The sequence below is a fragment of the Austrofundulus limnaeus genome, unplaced genomic scaffold (assembly GCF_001266775.1).
Source record: "Austrofundulus limnaeus strain Quisiro unplaced genomic scaffold, Austrofundulus_limnaeus-1.0 Scaffold439, whole genome shotgun sequence".
NCBI classification, from domain to species: Eukaryota; Metazoa; Chordata; class Actinopteri; order Cyprinodontiformes; family Rivulidae; genus Austrofundulus; species Austrofundulus limnaeus.
In genome coordinates this window covers 364,093-371,036 of record NW_013952841.1, presented here as the reverse complement: position 1 = coordinate 371,036, position 6,944 = coordinate 364,093, and the positions used below count along the sequence as shown (strand labels likewise).

Genomic DNA, 6,944 nt, shown 5'->3' with positions numbered 1-6,944 from the left:
GAATCGGATTTAGTCATGTAATCGGGCCGATCCAATTTTCAGTATCATCATGCTTAAAGCTGCCGTTAAGAAGTCAAGACGAACACAAGTATGCAACCAAGTCCACAGTGTGGGAACACTTTTCAATGGAAAACAATGATGCTGAAACTGCATCTTACTGATGGTGGTCAGAGGGTCCGGTGGCGCCGATGTATGGCAGCCCCACCTCTGTCAGTGCGCCCCAGGGCAGCTGTGGCTACAGTGTAGTTTGCCATCATCAGTGTGTGAATGTGAGTGTGAATGGGTGAATGTCTGTTAGTGTAAAGCGCTTTGGGGTCCGGGGGGACTTGAAAAGCGCTCTATAAGTTCAGTACCATTTACCATTTACCATAAGAACTTAATAATACATCCTCACAATCCTGTTCTGTCTGACCATTTTTTAAAATCCTTTGAGTTTACATTAACTCAGCATTAACACAGCATTTTTCCCCTCTGTCTTACAGAGTAATGTAACAGAGAGAAGTAACTTAGATGATCTTGTTGATAATATTACAACTTAAATGCAAATTTCTCTTGATGAAGTTGCCCGTCCGTTTTCTGCCGCTTATCCGGGATTGGGTTGCAGGGGCAGCAGCCTAAGCAGAGGGACCCAGACTTCCCTCTCCCCWGCCACTTGGGCCAGCTCATCTGGGGGAATCCCAAGGCGTTCCCAGGCCAGCCAAGAAACATAGTCCCTCCAGCATGTCCTGGGTCTTCCTCTGGGCCTCCTCCCAGTGGGACGTGCCTGGAACACCTCACCAGGGAGGTGTCCAGGAGCCATCCTAAACAGATGCCCAAGCCAYCTCAWCTGGCTCCTCTCGACGTGGAGGAGCAGCAGCAGCTCTWCTCTGAGTCCCTCCCAGATGACCGAGCTTCTCACCCTATCTCTAAGGGAAAGTCCTGACACCCTGTCGAGGAAACTCATTTTGGCCGCTTGTATCCGTGATCTCATTTTTTCGGTCACTACCCAAAGCTCGTGACCATAGATGAGGGTAGGAATGTAGACCGATGGGTAAGACGAGAGCTTCGCCTTCTGGCTCAGCTCCCACTTCACCACGACAGACCGGTACAGCACCCACATCACTGCAGATGCAGCACCAATCCGCCTGTAAATCTCCCGCACCATTCTTCCCTCATTCGTGAACAAGACCCCGAGATACTTGAACTCCTCCACTTGATGCAGGACCTCATCCCCGACGCGGAGAAGGCAACCTACTTGTTTCCGGCTCAAGACCTTAGTGTCGGGTTTGGAGGCACAAAAGCAGAGATGTGATCCTAAGGTCACCAAAAAGGATCCCCTCAACACTTAGGCTGCGCCTAGAAATTCTGTCCATAAAAGTTATGAACAGAATCTGTTACAAAGGGCAAACTCGGTGGAGTCCAACTTACTACCGGCAATGCGGCCCAAGCTCTGGCACCGGTTGTACAGGGACCTAACAGCCCAAATCAACGGTCCTGGTAACGCATACCCCCGGAGTACCCCCCACAGGAGTCCCCGAGGGACATGATCGAATACCTTTTCCAAGTCCACAAAACACATGTAGACTGGTTGGGCGAACTCCCATGCACCCTCCCGGACCCTGCTGAGGGTGTAGAGCTGGTCCACTGTTCCACGACCAGGACGAAAAYCACACTGCTCTTCCTGAATCCAAGATTCGACTATCCACCGGACCCTCCTCTCCAGGACCCCTGAATAGTCCTTACCAGGGAGGCTCAGAAGTGTGATCCCCCTATAGTTGGAAAACATTCTGCGGTCCCCCTTTTTAAAAAGAGGGACCACCACCCCAGTCTGCCAATCCAGGGGAACTGCCCCCGATGTCCACACGATGTTATAGAGTCGCATCAACCAACGCAACCCCACAACATCCAGAGCCTTAAGGAATTCTGGGCGAATCTCATCCATCCCCGGCTCCTTGCCACCAAGGAGCTTTTTAACCATCTCTGTGACCGCGGCACCAGAGATTGGAGAGTCCAACCTAGGGTCCTCAGGCTCTGCTTCCTCATGGGAAGACATGTCGGTAGGATTGAGAAGGTCTTCGAAGTATTATGCCCACCGACCCACAACGTCCCGAGTTGAGGTCAGCAGCGCACCATCCCCATCATAAACAGTGTTGGTGGCGAAACGCTTTCGCCCCCGAGACGCTGGATGGTGGAACAGAATCACCTCGAAGCAATGTAGAAGTCTTTTCCATGGCCTCTTCGAACTCCTCCCACGCCCGACTTTTTGCCTCAGCGACCACCTGAGCCGCAATCCGCTTGGATTGCCGATATCTATCGGCTGCTTCCGTAGTCCCACAGGCCAAAAATACCTGATAGGACTCCTTCTTCAGCCTGACAGCATCCCTCACCGCCGGTGACCACCAGCGGATTGAAGGGTTGCTGCCACGACAGGCACAGACAACCTTACGGCCACAGCTCAGGTAAGCCGCCTCGACAATGGAGGCACAGAACATGGTCCACTCGGATGCAATGCACCCCACCTTCCCCGGAACGTGTTTGAAGTTCTCCCGAGGTGTGAATTGAAGCTCCGTCTGACAGGAGACTGCCAGATGTTCCCAGCAGACCCTCAGTATATGTTTGGGTGTGTCAGGTCTGACCAGCATCCTCCCCCAGTACCGGAGCCAACTCACCACCAGGTAGTGGTCATTTGACAGCTTTGTCCCTCTTTTCATGACAGCTTTGTCCCTCTTTTCACCCGAGTGTCCAAAACATAAGGCCACAGATCAGATGAAACGACAACAAAGTCGATCATCAAGCTGCAGCCTAGGTTGTCCTGGTGCAAAGAGCACATATGGACTCCCTTATGCTTGAACATGGTGTTCATTATGGACAAATACATGATAAGCACAGAAGTCCAATAACAAAACACAGCTCAGGATCAGGTCGGGGGGCGGACGCTCCCAACCACGCCCCTCCAGTTCTCACTGTCATTGCCCACGTGAGTGTTGAAGTCCCCCCGCAGAACGAGGGAGTCCCCGTCAGGAAYGCCCTCCAGCACCCTCTCCAAGGACTCCAAAAAAGGGTGGGTAGTTTGAACTGCTGTTAGGCGAGTAGGCACAAAAAACAGTCAGTACTCATCCCCCCAGATGTATACGGAGGGAGGCTACCTGTTCGTTCACCGGGGTGAACCCCAACATACAGGCATCAAGATGGGGGGCAATAAGTATGCCCATTCCTGCTCGGCRCCTCTCAGCATGGGCAACTCCAGAGTGGAAGAGTGTTCATCCCCTCTTGAGGAGACTGGTTCCAGAACCAGAGCGGTGAGTCGAGGTGAGTCTGACTAAATCTAGTCGGAACTTCTCAACCTCACATACCAGCTCAGGCTCCTTCCCCACCAGAGAGGTGACATTCCACGTCCCTAGAGCCAGCTTCTGTAGCCGAGGATCTGACCGTCAAGGTCCTCGCCTTCGACCACTGCCCAGGCCAGCTTAATTTTGGAATAAGGTGCTGTGGACTGATGAAACTAAAATAGTTATTTGGGCATAACAAGGGCCGTTATGCATGGAGGAAAAAGAACACAGCATTCCAAGAAAAACACCTGCCACCTACAGTAAAATTTGGTGGTGGATGTTTTAAATACAAACAATCAATGATTTATAAAGGTAAATCAGAAAAATTAACAAGGCTGCTCAAACTTTCGCACCCCACTGTATGCTTTCTAGTTTTCACCATTTTTAAAAGTATACTTTGCTAAACAAAACTGCCCCCTCCATTCACCAGGATTTGTCATTCTGTGCTGCCTTCCTGGCAAATCAAACAAACAAACAAACAAACAAACAAACAAACAAACAAACAAACAAACAAACAAACAAACAAACAAACAAACAAACCAACTATTTCTGTTCCTAAACAGTGTAACTCCTACCCACTTAAATGTCTTGCACCAAAAACATTGATGTAAATCAGGAAGTAGGGAAATGCGAACTAACACTGCAGGTCTTAGATTTATTTGCTTAGATTTTTTTCCCTGTGGTGTATCACATTATCAGTAAAACGTGACCTTCAGACTTTATGAACCTTAGCAGTTCAGGAGCTAAAAATAAAAAATAAAAGTTCAGAGGTGACTCGTGCACAAAGGAAGTCATCACACGCAGCAGGCTTTGTTTGAGGAAGTAGCCACACATGCTACATTTGTTAACTTGTGTGATTCTGAAGTTCTTGTGACAAGCGATTAAATTATTATCTGACCTGCTTGTTCAGCTTTCACATTTATTCTTGCTTCTTGATGGATTCTTTGGGGCAGCATTTTATTTTATTTTTTAAAACTTAGAGTATGATTCCAACCCCTTAGTATCGATGTAGTCCAGCACTAATTTAGCATCATCTGTTGTTGTAAATTTTTAGTCATCCAGGACATGTGAAATGAAAAGAACAAGGACGAAGCAGTTGTACCTCAGTTCAACTGAAGACATACAGAGTTCTGTGCTCAAAACTCCCATCGGATTGGTAACATTTTAAGTTCTTGGGTCGATCTGATTTGCTCACCGCTATCTCAGTGACGTTATRAGTGACTGGGGATGGATAAAGAACCTATATGAGTGGGGGCCCCTAACATTATATGAGTAGTCACAGGGCTCTCAAATCTCACGCATTGGGCGTGAGACACATGCATCTGAGGGTCTTCACACCTCTCATGCCACACTCCCACTTTCTCACGCTGAGAACTGACTAATACCAAAAACTCAACTCCGGTCCACTTTTTTCTTATAAAAAAACACATGTATTGGTACAAATCCAGTCCACATTTTCACTGAAACCTGTGATGTTAAGCAGAAGGACATGCCAGGCTGTTATCCAGTCCGCATTTTTGCACCAACCTTCCCTCCATCTGTAAACAGTCTGCAGTGGAGCGTTCTATTTCGTGTAAGCTCCGCCCTCTAAGGCTATCGCAGATGGGTACCCCTGCGCGCGCTCGCGCATTCTGAAGAGCCAATAGTCTACGCCCATGTCATGTGGGCCCCACCTAGGTCCGTATAAAAGGGGAGGACGGACCTGTGCTCGGCTCCCCTTTTTTCTTCAGCTTTCGAGAGCAGTAGCTACGCAGTTTGAACTTCAGCAGGATGCCCGGCCAAGCGAAGATTTGCCCCGTCTGCGATACTGGCTACATGCTATCCACCGACCTGCACGTCTCGTGCGAGGGATGCCTCGGCGCTGAACACGCCAACCAGGCTCTGACGGCTGAGCCGGCGTGCCGGGCATGCAAGAAACTGTCGGTGGAGGAGAGGCAGCGGCGGGCTGATCTCTTCGCTGAACCGGATGAAGGGTTCGAGCTGTCCGACCACGTCCCGCTCGAACAACCCGTCGACTTTGGGCCGGAGTTGGACGACCCCGCGTCAGAGGCCGAAGACAACAGTGGCGGTCCAGTCCACCCCTCCCAAGCGGCAGGGCTGGACTCAGACCTCCCAAGTGAGGAAGGATCCAGGGACCTGGGTCTTCCTCGCTCTTCCTCCACGCCACTACCAGCCATTGGGGCTCTTGTGAGCGCCCTCCCCGACATCATCCGGCGGGCAGCGGACGCCAGAGAACTGATGGTTCCCGAGGTTCTGGCTGCCCCGCCGGACGAACTGGCGGGCCAGTTCGCGTCTCCTCTTGCCGGTCGCCAAATTGCGGTTTGGCCGCAGTTCCCGGTGGTACAGTCGTACCTCACATCTTCCTACAGCGACCCCACCAAGCTGAGAGCTCCGGTCACGACCTACGCGGACGTGACCAAGGTGGAGGGGATGACCGACTCCGGTTTCCCGCCGGTTCCAGCACTGGAGCCAGCGCTTTCCAGGGTTTTTAGTGTCGAAGCGGTACGGTTGGCCGGACGGCGACCTTTCCCCCACAACGAGGCAGACAAGCAGCTCGTCAGCTGGACTGACCGGGCTCATCAGTGTGCAGCACAGTCTGGTGCTGCCACCAACAACATCGCTCTCCTGGCCTTCAACATCTCCAAGAGAGCGGCAGAGAGCGAGGCGCGTCAGGAGGAGAAGATGGAGCTCTGCGCGGCGGCTGACACGATCCTCAATCTCTGCGCCGCTCAGGCGGTGTGCGTGTCCCGCATCAGGGCCTGGATGACGCTGCTGCAGAGGCAGATGTGGCTGCGTCTCGCTCCCTCCGTCTCCGCGGACATGCGGAAACAGATGCTGGAGGGACCCATCATCAAGGACGGGCTCTTCGGCACGCAGTATCAACAGCTGTTGGAGCACCTCAACACGTAGCAGACGGTTCAGGAGCAGTTCCGGCAGCAGTCCCGCTCCAGACCGACTCATCGGCAGACTCCGTCGGGCTCCGGCAGAGACCGCCGGGATCAGAGGCAGCAGGCTCGGCGCGCACCACCACCAGCGGCGCCTGTGTGATTTTGATGTTTGTGATGCTTGGGTGAATAAAGATAAACATCTTCCCCTAAAGAGCACATTCCTCTCACAAGCATCTAATTCAGTCAGGTCTCAGGACTCTGTCTGTCTCACACACGTTTCCTCCACTCTGGGTAAGGCTAAGTCCGTTAGTTTTGAAAGTAGCCGGCCCCATGTCCTTGCAAAAAACAGTCACACAATGTTTTCTCCCACCGTTCCACGTTCAGTGGTCTCTGCCGCCACCTCGTGGCCGGCAAACACACACACATTCTCTTCTTCCCCTCGCCGGCAAACGGCGGACGTAAGAGAAGACAGGCAGCGTGAACCACGTCACGAGCAGGGGCGTGTCAACCCCGCTCTGTTCAAACATGAATCCACCAATCACAGCGGCGCGATGAGCGCTGTGTTTGGTCCCGCTGAAACTCACCTCGGTTCACGCTCACGTACGGCCCCGGAGGCAACCCCTCTCAGGCCGCATTCACAACATCGGCACGCGGGGCTCCCCGGAGCTCCCGCTCAGCCCTTTCGAGCAAAGCCTCCCATGGGTCACATGAGAGAGCGTGACGGCGGCGAAGGCTCTGAGTTGATCGG

General features: G+C 52.3%; 1 protein-coding gene across 1 annotated transcript in view; it reads left to right on the top strand.

Moving 5' to 3' along the window:
- Window positions 1-6,944, top strand: part of LOC106529369 (inactive phospholipase C-like protein 1) — a gene marked incomplete at its 3' end in the record, with an annotated part of 118,304 nt that overhangs the window by 70,938 nt on the left and 40,422 nt on the right.